The sequence below is a fragment of the Calonectris borealis genome, chromosome 3 (genome assembly GCF_964195595.1).
Source record: "Calonectris borealis chromosome 3, bCalBor7.hap1.2, whole genome shotgun sequence".
Taxonomy (NCBI): Eukaryota; Metazoa; Chordata; class Aves; order Procellariiformes; family Procellariidae; genus Calonectris; species Calonectris borealis.
In genome coordinates, this window is record NC_134314.1 from 27106043 (window position 1) to 27118289 (window position 12247).

The 12247-nt window shown below is 44.6% G+C and overlaps 1 long non-coding RNA gene across 1 annotated transcript; it reads left to right on the forward strand.

The window, feature by feature from the left end:
- The first annotated feature begins 6341 nt into the window (after positions 1-6341).
- LOC142081323 (uncharacterized) lies at positions 6342-10001 on the forward strand. Its single transcript, XR_012673305.1, has 3 exons — positions 6342-6427; positions 8720-8871; positions 9814-10001. It is a non-coding gene; the product is annotated as an uncharacterized LOC142081323 (long non-coding RNA).
- The last annotated feature ends 2246 nt before the right edge of the window (positions 10002-12247 follow it).

Sequence of the window (12247 nt, forward strand, 5' to 3'; positions counted from 1 at the left end):
CCTGGAGCACAAGTCTTATGAGGAGCGGCTGAGGGAACTGGGGTTGTTTAGCCTGAAGAAGAGGAGGCTGAGGGGAGACCTCATCGCGCTCTACAACTACCTGAAAGGAGGTTGTAGCGAGGTGGGTGTTGGTCTCTTCTGCCAAGTAACCAGCGATAGGACAAGAGGAAATGGCCTCAAGTTGCACCACGGGAGGTTTAGATTGAACATTAGGAGAAATTTCTTTACTGAAAGAGTGGTCAGGCCTCGGAACAGGCTGCCCAGGGAAGTGGTGGAGTCACCATCCCTGGAGGTATTTAAAAGACGTGTAGATGAGGTGCTTAGGGACATGGTTTAGTGGGCATGGTGTGTTGGGTTGACGGTTGGACTCGATGATCTTAGAGGTCTTTTCCAACCTGTATGATTCTACGATTCTATGATCTTTGTCGAAGATCCCCTAGAGTCGGTATGTTAAGAAGTCATGGGTGAAAGAGCTAACCCATACAGACACATACTTGCTGGTTTTCCTGAACAGGTTTTCCTCTGAAACCTTTAAATGGATTATGGGTTTCCACTTTAGCTTCTTTTTACGAAACAGGCTATTTGTGTTGCTTTTTTCTTTGGCATAGCATATTGGACCTCTTGGCAGTCTGAAGGCAGAGCTCCCATGTTGCAGTTGCTGCTGCCTTACAGGCAGCTCTCAGCCCAGCGCTCCTGGTGCCACAAACCCATCACTCATGTTGCCTCCTGGGAAACAGGAGGAATGGATGCTTGGCCTTATTCTGTGAGTTTTGGTCAATATGTCCACCTTTGGGATCCTTTGAAGAGAGAAGCCCGTTCTTCTGTGTGTAGGCATTGGATGTAGTGGTCAATTCTGGGATAGATCAGAGGGAATTTCAGGTTTTCAACTTCACATTTCCCTATGATACCTTCAGGTAGTCTGTATTCTGTAGGAGTCTGTACTGTGCAAACACGTCCTACAGTCAGTCAGTCAGCCTGAGGACACTGGTGTAACTGTGCCCAGCGAGAGTAAAAGATGTGTATTTTCTGGGGTTGGGCCGAAACACACTGCTCTCTGAAAGGTCTCTGCTGTGTTTGCTGCAGAATGCGGTTGGCTTTTAGGGGTGAGTGGGGAACTTTCAAAGAGAATAGGAGTAGTGCCACAGTGAATGCAGCTGGACATGGCTGTGTCACACAACCTGAGGGACACAAGACCTGAAAACTAGGTTTTCATAGCTTGCTTAGTCTGCATTTTTTAGTTTCCTATCTTGGACTACTGAGTCTTAGCACTCAGCTGCAGCTCAGTTGAACTTTCAGAATAATGACATAAAATTCTACATTTTTAATTTTCTATTCAGAGCTGTACTGGGAACGAGTTCAGTAAACAAAAGAGGGTGCAGAAGGACAGTGCTAATAAAAATCCTAGATTCTCCTAATAAAAAGCCTAGATTCTCATTAAGAAATCTCAGCTGTTCCTGTGTACTAAATGAAGCAGGGATCTTTTGAAAGAAGCATGATGCAGTTGTATCATTAAAAAAGTGTATCGTATTATATACACAACAGGATGCCACATTAAAGGCAAGCTTAATTCTGGCATTTCATGACATTAGAGGGACTGACTTTGCAATAATAATTTTCTTTCAGTGTGGGCCCATTTTTGTTGGGGGTGTGTGTGTGAATAACCTCCTAGGTTTACAAAAGGGAAGATGAAAATGCAGACCTCCTATGTACACACCATGCGTGCTGACACACATTCATCAGCAAGTTAAGACGTTTTTGATTCACAGCACTGACCTCTGCCCTTTGAACTTCTGCACTAAGAGACAGGCTGTCCTCCCCAGGGAGTCAGTCCCAAAAGGATGCTAAGTGTTCCCACTGCCCTTCACAGATTATATGCTGATAAAAAGATACCTGTTTATTCCTGGCTCCAGAAGCAGTTGAGATGAACTGAACACAGAACTGTCCAGCTATTTGCTTTTCACCATTGCTTTGTGATAAGTGTGTATCTTGTGCCGGTCCGTTGGCTCCTTGTGCTGATCCTTGCCTTGGAGCCTTCACAAGAGCGCGAGGCTGGGCCAGCCGGAGCAGCTGCAGTGGTGCTGCGTGGGGACGGCACATCCGAACTCAGACCCCGCTGAGTTCAGAAACCTCCGCAGACTGGAATAGCAAGGTCTCCTGAGCACTTCCAACCTACATTTGTTGTGTGCTTGGAATTTGAGGAGTTTCTCATATAGTGCAACCCCCACCTCTCCAAAAGCAAAATTCCTCATCAAATTCATAGCTACTGAAGAGCTTCCCAAAGGATCAACTGTAGTTTTGTCAACCTAGGAAACAAGGCATGTTTCCCACCTGGTCATGTTCTCAACAGTGATTGAACGCAAAAAGAAAAGAAGGCGTATTTCACGTCTTGTCTTATTCTCAGCAAAGACAACCATTTTTGTCAACATTTTCTGATGACGGGCACTCTTAGTGATACCAAGGGTGAAAACTTTCAGCTGTATGAAAGATTTGCAAAGTCAAATGAGGATCTTCAGATGTGAACTGCTGGACACTCTTTCCTGTAAATGCTGTTGCCAGTTCTGTGTATGGTAGCAGTCAGAAAACACTAAACAGAACTCAGTCAGAAATTGTTGGTTTCGGTCCTGATAACTGAAATCTTCTTTTTCCTTAAGGTAAATCAATTCCTTTTCCCCACAGTAAAATAAAGATAATAGCTGCTATTCGATAGCGTATTACACTTGTATTTGTGAAGGAAGCAAGTTTCTGCATCTCAGAGTTCTGCATTTGATAACTTGTCCCACTTGCACACCAACTTCTCCAAGACCCACAGAGCCAATCAGTAGTGGAATCCAAAATAGAATTAAACCTGAGAGTGGAATCAGAAGACAGAAACTGTCCTAGTTGATGGGGAAATGTTTGCTTGGGTGCACTAAGGATGTAGTCTATTTTAAATATACTAAGAGATCTACAAGTAGAAACTGCAACTTTGAAATGGAGCATTGTTATTTGTGGGGATGGTACCAAAAGTAACTGTAATTGCCAAAAATCCACAGAAATATTTAGTTGTTTTCTGGCAAGCACTGACCAAATAGAGGAGCTCTCCTGGATCAGCTTTAATTACTGACCCATCAGTAGGATCTTTGCTTCTGGAAGTTTAACACCACTATTTCATAGCAATCCCATAAGCTGCTGTCTTTTAGCAAATACTGTCCATGTTCCCTATTACTTCTGGCAACCTGACTAATTCCATCTGAACCAAATAGCTGTTCTTGTGCTCACCTAAAATCTCAGCTTTCTGCTTCCATCTCGGACCGCTTGGAGTTGAAGACAATTAAAATTTGTGGATGCGTTTCTTTGTAGATGTTGTTTGGACATACTATGGTTATATACAATCAATATGGCATATTTATCATGGTAACCTACATCACTACGTGGCAGCAGTGCTATGAAAATCAGGTCTCCAATTCCTTGGTAGTCAGAGACTCTCTTCTTTAAGAAAATAAATGAGCGGATCCTTTTTATCAGTTCATTTTGGTTTTCTGCTGATGTATCACCAAATGAAGCCAGAAAGATACGGACTTCTTTTGGGAGGAAATCTATCCATTTCTTTTCTTTGTAAAACTTAGGCTGGTCTCCATCATCGAGTAATGTCATGTTATTTCTCCTTGCTAATAAAAAAGACCAGCGACTCAGCATCTGTAGCTTGTAATTCAATATCAGGTGAAAAGTTTGGACAGCATGCCAACATTTCATCCTGATGTTAATGTATTATCTTCAGGAAAGTTCAAAGGCCAGCCTTCTGGAATACGAGTAAATGCATACCTTTAGCCTTAATTATTTCTAAGCTCTCTGTTTGTTTTCCAGATGGCACCTGTTCTTCCTAAATGGCTTTAATTCCTCATTTGGATCGATAGATCAAATTTGCCACCGACTTTGCCACTTTCCTACCAAAAGCAGCAGGAAACAATCTAAAACAGAAAAAGGGATAATTGTGACAACCGGTATCTTCTCTTCTGGCTAGCGAGTTGGTTTATTTTAATCCTCTGCACTGTAAATTATTTCCAGAAGCTTCAAGTGGAAAATGCAGATGTAAACAGAATTTTGGTACTTCCAGGGAGCACGGCTTGCACAATAGTTTCAGGAGAAAAAATCGTTTCAGGAATTAAACTCAGGTGACTTTCTTTTCAAAGCGCATTTCTGTTTGTGGGGAGAAAGGGGTGTACAGCCAAAGGAGGCAGCAGCCTTCAAAGTATTCGCGGGGAGGTCCCAGTGTAGCAGCATCATTTCCCATGAGTTCACCAGCACAGGGCCAGGCTGGCCTGGGAGCCCTCTCGGGGGGAGAGCGGCTTGTCTGGGTCTCTCCTGCCCATGTCAATGAGCAGCACACATGGAGGTCATGGTCTGATACAGCCCAAATCTACTAATTCATTTTGCAAAGGGGGGGGGAATGAGAATTTGTCAAGTTGCTTAGTCACTACCAACTTGAAGCATAATTAATGGAGCAAAAAGCTCTATATACTGTTACGCATGTAATGAAAGTCCTCTCCAAAAATAAAAAATCAGGGTAATTTAATTTAAATTTGAAATCATAATTTGTTTGTAACATGATTCTAGATTTGCTGAATGTCCCTGGTCTCAGGCTATGGTGCATCTCATGTGCCAGGTGCCCTCCTATAATATGAAAGGTCCCTATAATTTCTGTCCAGTCATCCTCTGTTGGCCCTGTTTCACATGAGCAAACTTGCTAGCAAACCAATAACTTTGTATTTGCACGATATACTGAGCATGAAACACCTAGAGCCACGTGGCGCTGGGACAGACCGTCGTTGCACAACTCTGCTATGCTATCAGCAGAAGTAAGCTGACACTCCTTCACCAGGCTAATAAGAAACAGTACCGAAGACACTGAAGAAAGTCTTCATTTTATTAAACTGCACGTCTTTCTAACACAATATAAAGAATGCACTCATTTTTTCTTTTTTTTTTTTTTCTGTTTAGACTTCTCAAAATCCGTAATCTTAACTGCCACAAAATGGCAGTTTTCTGCAACTCTCAGTGGACCCAGCAACTTGAACTGGATTTCTGTGGGCCAGTTCCCCGGCGATTTAGAAGGTGCTGCTTTGGCAGTGTGGCCCTCTGACGCTGGAGGATCCCTGAAGCTTTCCCTCTCCCATTCATCCCTCCGTGAACAGAAACCCTGGCCACTGGGCTGGGGCTCTGGGGGATGCAGCCAGGGGAATTTGCTGAAAGATTGATCTCTCATGGGGAACTGCAGGTTCATTGGAAATGTTTCGTAGGCACACACCAGTTTTGACCAATGCTTCAAACCAGAGGGGTCCCCCGGGAATGTGGCAGGTCACTTGGCTGCTGGGCTGGGGTGGTGGGCCGGACACAGCCTTGCTGCGCTGGCTGCCCCTGAGCTGGCAGCTCGGGCTTTCTGCAGCAGAGCTGGAAGAGTGGAAAGCGTGAGATCCCCAGCTTTGCGAGAAGCTTCGGCAGGTCTACGCTTGGATCCAGAGGGGCCAGCCCGCGAGCCCGGCTGCTTCGGCTCACCCTCTGCCTGCCAGTCCCACCAAAGCACAGCCCCTGTGCCCTGGGGGCTGCCGGGCGGAGTGTCCCGTGCAATGCGGGCAGCTGACTGCTTCGTTTAGCTTTTCAAAAACCTGGTGACTTTTCTGAAGCGAATACTTTCAGAGTCTCCTCTCCTGGCATTTTCAGTTTGCATTCCAGTTCAAAACAACCGCTGCTATTTGCAAACCGTATGACTCGCGCGGCCCGGTTACCGCAGCCGTCATGTGCCCTCCGCATTCATGGAGAAAAAGCTGAAAAGGACTGCTCTGAAGTTGGTTCAGGGGTAGGAATTATATTTTTAAGCTGATGTTAGCCAGAATCGGTGCTAAAAGATGTAGTGCTGCCTCCCTCGCCTGCTCATTCCTACCCTCTCCTTGAGTTTGCACAAGCCTGGTCTGAACGACACAGGAATTGATCCGGCTGAAATCTCAGCCAACGGGGAAAATACCACAAGCTGTCATCTGGCTCAGGTTCATGGAGTGGTTTTCCATCCAGCCGCATGGACACATGGGCCCATGGGAAGCAAAGCTGGAGGGGACGGAGAGGGCAGCCTCTGCGGGGGACTGGGGAGGAGGATGCAAGGTGGTCTCTTCTGCTGGCTCTGGGGGCTTGCGCTTCCTCACAGGGTGAGGTTACGTGAGATTGCCGAGCCTGGGGGTGGCTGTTACCTCCCAACTCCACCAGGAATTTGTGAGCCTTGGTGAAATCTTTCTGATCCTCACTTCCCCCTTGCAGGGTCGGTGCACACAGGAGCGCCAAGCGGTCACCAAAATTGTGGAGATGGGCATGTGGCAGCCTGGGCTGCGTATGAGAAGTGGTGTGTAGGAGATGCTGGGAGGTGCCCTCACCCCAGCTGTCCTGGAATTTCACTCGCGAGGTAAGTGGTGAGCATTTATTGTACAACTGTGTGTTTCAGGGCACCTTTTCACAATGAAGTTGCACAAAATAGACTTTTTTTTGTGTTGAGAAACCAATTCAGAGTTGTGGAGCACTTCTGCATCTGCATGGTAGCCCTTCATGGGGATTTTGCAGGCTAGCTCCAGGCTTGGAGAAACAGAGGCATGTGGAAATTCAGGCTGTCCTCAAAAGGGGGCATGCAAGAGAAAGTTTCAAGGTCCTTTACAAGTTAATGGCTGGTTTTTCTGTTTTCCAACACAGAACAACTAAATATTCTCATCTTGTTGGAACCTATATGTCTTGTGTGACTTCTCTTTCGTCTCCTTTATTTCATCACCTTTTTTCTTTATCCATGATTGGAAAAATGTACATTAATTCCTGGAAAAACTTGCAAAATCAAAAAGGTAAGTGAACTAACTTCACCTTTGTAGAACAGGTCAACTTGTTGGTACTTGCTGTCAAACAATGTGTGGTGGTTTTAACTGCTGGGAAGATGGTGGTGACACCAGCACTGGGGTGCCTTGCTCTTACCACTCACACACATTCAGGGGCTATTGAGCATATGGAGAGAGCTCAAAAAGTGGCAGTGAATGGCTTGAAGACTGACAAACCTGCTGTATAGAAGCTTAAAATTTTTTTTAAGCTATTAAAGGGATAAATGTAATTTTCTGAATTTACTTTTTCAAAGAAAAAATTTGTCTCCATTTGAGAGTTGCTGTCTTTTCCATATATTCTCTTCTTTAATGAGCAGCTGTGCATTTTATGCAGGAACTATTGGGTGCAGCTTTATGCAGTTTATTAGGTGGGAAATCAGACCTTAAATATTTAAACCTGATGTACAGGCATGGAATCTAGAACAGACTGAGTAACACAACAAATAATTTATTCATTGAATGTAGCATTTTCCTCTGTGGAAATACGCACAAATATATTTTTATTTTCTCAGTCTTCCCCAATACTTTTTGATTTTTCATCCTAGCATCCAGACGAAGAAGTGCTTCGGTGATCACAATGTCCATCCATCTGTCCCACTCTAATAACTTTTAAACCAACTGCCATATCGTGCAGCTTAAAGACATTAGAGTAGGATTCATTTCACCTAAGTTTAGACTTCTGTAGTATCAATGTCTTCATCTGAGGTAGTCACCTTAGATTGTCCTTACAGTTAGTGGAGACTAGTTGGCACTTTTAACCATGATTCAAGTGACCTGATTTAGATGTCTGTTTTGGGATGGGATGAATCATGGACTAAGAGTGCCTTTCTCTCGTCTCTAACTGCTTAGTTAGGATGATCGGCTGAGACGAAGAATAGTGGAATAGTGGAATTTTCTACACGACTTCTGAAGACCGGCTCTAGATAAGGGAAGTCAAGTGTGTGCTCTCCAGCAGTGGTGGGGCCAGTCACCGTGGGTATCAGGCTGCCAGCCAGCACGTGCCCCTTGTCGGGAAGCGGAGGGAGCTCACGCTGCCCTTGACCTAGCTGGTTTTTAGAAGATGTGAGAAGAAGATCAGTGTACCGCTGAGGTGAGGAGAAAGTCATACAGAGCTTTAGGGTCAGGAGAGCTGTCAGGGTTATTGTGTTGGGTGGGTAAGAAAATAAGACACTAGTTCAAAATCAACAAGGCTTTACCAGATTTACTGCTCACAGAATTAATTGCTTATTCCCATGAACTCACCACAACTCTGTGTGCTGTGACTGCTCAGATAAAACAACTTCTAAAATAATCCTTTCAGCACTTAGAGGTCAAGCCGTACCTCTGATCAGCTTATGATGCAAATTTCCATTTCCAATTTGGTAATTTTCAAATAAGCACTTTTTGTGTTTTTCCCCACAGCCACTCTCTCTTCTTTGAAAAAGTTGTTATAACACCTCAAAACCACCTCATTCTTTTCTCTGAAAGTCCTCAGGCCTGCTAAAGTCCTGATGATGGTTGAGCAGTTGCTTTGCTGAAACTGCTGCCTAGGATTGATTGTCTCTGTTTCCTGCTGCTTTCCACCTGATGGTTCCCAGTCCAAGTCCTTCGGGTCAGAGCATTTCTTTGTTGTGGACAGTAAAAGTCTTAGTCACCAAACCCGAGTCTATAAAATTTATGGTAATGCAAGTAAATAAATGAGAATACATTACTATACTGGTTCTGTCCTGAATGTGTGAATGTTTGTGGTGTTCCTTCTAAAATGAAGGGTCTGGGACTTGTTATGACAATGTCTTTAAAATATACTCCCCACTAAAAAGTTGCCTGGTTAAGCTCAGTCACTCGGTTGTTTGTGGAAGGAGATGGAGAAGCAGGATTGAGCGGTACTGCAGGAGGCGCAGCCACGGACAACCACAACAGGAGGAAACAAAAACCCAGAAAGGGCCATATCTTCTGCTAATCCCTGCGATGTCATTGAATGAAAAGAGTCACCATCACCTTAATAACCGTGGTAACAATTTGTGCTTTGTCATGGTCACCCCCAGTGTTTCATAAGTGTCGTGGTTTAACCCCAGCCAGCAACTAAGCCCCACCCAGCCGCTTGCTCACTCCCCCACAGTGGGATGGGGGAGAGAATTAGAAGGGTAAAAGTGAGAAAACTCGTGGGTTGAGATAAAGACAGTTTAATAGGTAAAGCAAAAGCCGTGCATGCAAGCAAAGCAAAACAAGGAATTCATTCACTGCTTCCCATCAGCAGGCAGGTGTTCAGCCATCTCCAGGAAACCAGAGCTCCACCACGCGTAGCAATTACTTGGGAAGACAAAACGCCATCACTCCGAATGTCCCTCCCTTCCTTCTTCTTCCCCCAGCTTTATATTGCTGAGCATGATGTCATATGGTATGGAATATCCCTTTGGTCAGTTGGGGTCAGCTGTCCCAGCCGTGTCCCCTCCCAACTTCTTGTGCACCCCCAGCCTACTGGCTGGTGAGGTGGGGTGAGAAGCAGAAAAGGCCTTGACTCTGTGTAAGCACTGCCTAGCAGTAACTAAAACATCCCTGTGTTATCAACGCTGTTTTCAGCCTAAATCCAAAACATAGCCTCATACTAGCTGCTATGAAGAAAATTAACTCTATCCCGGCCAAAACCAGCACAATAAGGCAGGGCATTATTCAAGACTGGCCTTAGTGAAAATGCAGTTGCTCCCACAAGCATGTTCTCATCTTAGGATCACTTGTTAATGCACATTTATTTAGTAATTTACTTTCTGGGAACAATTCCATTTATGTTCACTTTTTCATTATCAGCACAGCATAAATCATTACCCTGCTTTTCAGAAGGCACAACTGAGATAGCGAGTGAGCTAGTTGCTTGCTCAAAGCCATGGAGTGGGTCAGTGACTCATCAGCAGAGCAGTTCAAATGGCAGCAAGGTTTTGTTTGTGTTTCATTCCAGGAAAAACGAAACAAGTAATGCAGGCTGGGAGAAAAGCTTCAAAACAAAGGAACTGGAATAATCACTCCTAAGCTGATGCCGTCCAGAATTTGGTTCAGAGTCCTAAACTGAATGATGAACAGTGAATGCCAGGTGCTCATTTAATCCTCAAAAGCTTCATTCTCCATAAATCTCCAGCAAGGCTGCTGTCTGTCCATGATTCCTCTTTTTGGGTATTTTCATCTTCCTGGTGGGACAGCAGAAGGAAGCTTGGCACATGTGACATCCTTGTTGCCATCCTCTTGCTGAGGGAGCGCAGGCCTTCTGGTCATGATGTAAATGAACAACTCATTCCTCAGCGTTTTCCAGTCTGACTGCTGCCATTCATGTCCTCGGTTATCAATACTGACCATTCCTTTGTTCTCACTTTACTGCTTTTTCTGGTGCTCTCACAGACTTTCATTCCTGCTTCACCCATAACTACCCAACTATTTTTTGTCTCTGTACTCTGAAGGAGGGCCATAGGGCTGCCTTCCAGGGACTTTCTTGCAAAACACAAGTCAGAGTTAGGAAGGTTCAAAAGCAGTCCCTAAACGCTGAGCTACCTGCGTGCACGTGTATTTGTTCTGCACCAGCCTGTTAAGGCTTAAGAACGTGAACTGTTGCTGAACAGTATTTCGGGTGAGTGCAACAAAGCGTGAGAGCTTCTACAATTAAAAGACACAACAGCCTCAAAACAAAACTTCAAGCCGAGGAAATCTTCAAGTGCAGAGAAAGACAGGTAATATCTAGAGTGGAATTCAGTTCAAGGTGGAAGCCCTTAAATTAATGTGTCTACATGTAGGTATATATAAAAATATGCTTGCTGTCTATGTTTTGACTATGGAGATGAATGGCTCAGTGGAGACCAGTGGCTCGATTCAGTTGCCTAAATGTTGGTGCCATTTGAAGTATTTCAAAAGTCTGAGATGTGTGGCTGGCACTTACCACAAGGGAAACCCATGTCCTTTTGGGACATGGCTGGGTGCCAGACAGGGCACCTCCCAGTGCTCAGATGGTGCTGGACATTTATGTATGAATCTTGTCGCTAGCCAATACAGTCAGTAAAGCCTAAGGAGCAACTCAGGTCATCCTAAAGTAGGACCTTGTGGGTGGCTGAATAAATCACTTTATATGCCTGTATTGGCTGATACTGTACCTTTGGCTGTATTGCCTATAACTGGAGGTTTAACATCTAGTGCATATATAGATGCCTAAATTTATGCTTCCTGACCTTGACTTGCCCTCGGTGTTTCAAAGGAGCAGTGGCAGATATGAAAACACTTAGGTTACCCAGCAGCTGATGCCTGCGACTACTCAGTTTCATGACTTGCATGACTGATCTGGCCTTTTTTAAGTGGTCTGCCCTTCCAAAGAGGCATATGGGAATTCTTTGAACACTTACTTCTCATATTAACGGATCCAGCTTCTGGTAGTGTGACCCAAACTGACATATCTTTCTGCTCGGCTTCTGCTGGGTGAACCAGTCTCTTTTCTGTGACTGCCTGCAACAATTTCAGTCCAGGAGATAGGTGTATCTTTTGTTTCAAAGGTGATAAAGAAGTATTCAAGCTGCTGCTAACAGCTTAGGGTGTTATTTATTACTCACATAACACCACGAAAGAGCTCTGCATGGTTTATGATCTCCGCTTTCATTTTTTTTCAGCTTTTGCTAAGATTCCTTTGGAGTCTAAGTGCTTTGCTGTTCACCTGGCCTTTTCACATCTGTTTCTCCTTCAGAAGAGCTGGTCTGTTACTTCTGACAAGGTGGCCAAGGTGTCCTTTTGCCAGAACTTGTTTGACACCAGCAATGAAGCAAAGAGACCCTGAAATGTCACTGACGGCTTCAGCGCATTTGCTATTGTTCCAGTGAGTGTGATCTAATGGAAAGCAGAACATTCTTATTATAGCAAGCTATAATTCATTGGCTGAACTCTCAAGTGTATGCAGCAACCAGCGTAACAGCTTCAGAGCAGCAGCTGGGCCAGGAATCTGTTGGCTGCACCATTCTCCCAGCAACATGGGCAAGAACAGTTTTTCCCATCTAAACTTCGGTAATTTCAAAAATGTATCCTGCTGCACTGGGATGAAAGCAAAAAATGTTCTTGCAAGAACTTGTCCTGAGCTGAGATATCAGCATTTAGGGCACTGGTTTGGGAGGCAGAAGACAAATCTATTCAGCCTCCCACTCCAAAGGTGGTAAATATTATAGTATTTATTCAAACTGGAACAGCTCTGACAAAGGAGACTGGGAAAGAGAAACTTTCAGATAGGTTGGTGGTGACATCACAGGTCTGGAACATGCAAACAAAGTTCCTCGTGTGAGCCGAAAAGACGAAAGACATACATCCTCCTCAGTCAAGGCTGAGTGTCCTTTTCACTGCGACTGCAGGGATGATGCTCTCTCGTGGTGCCC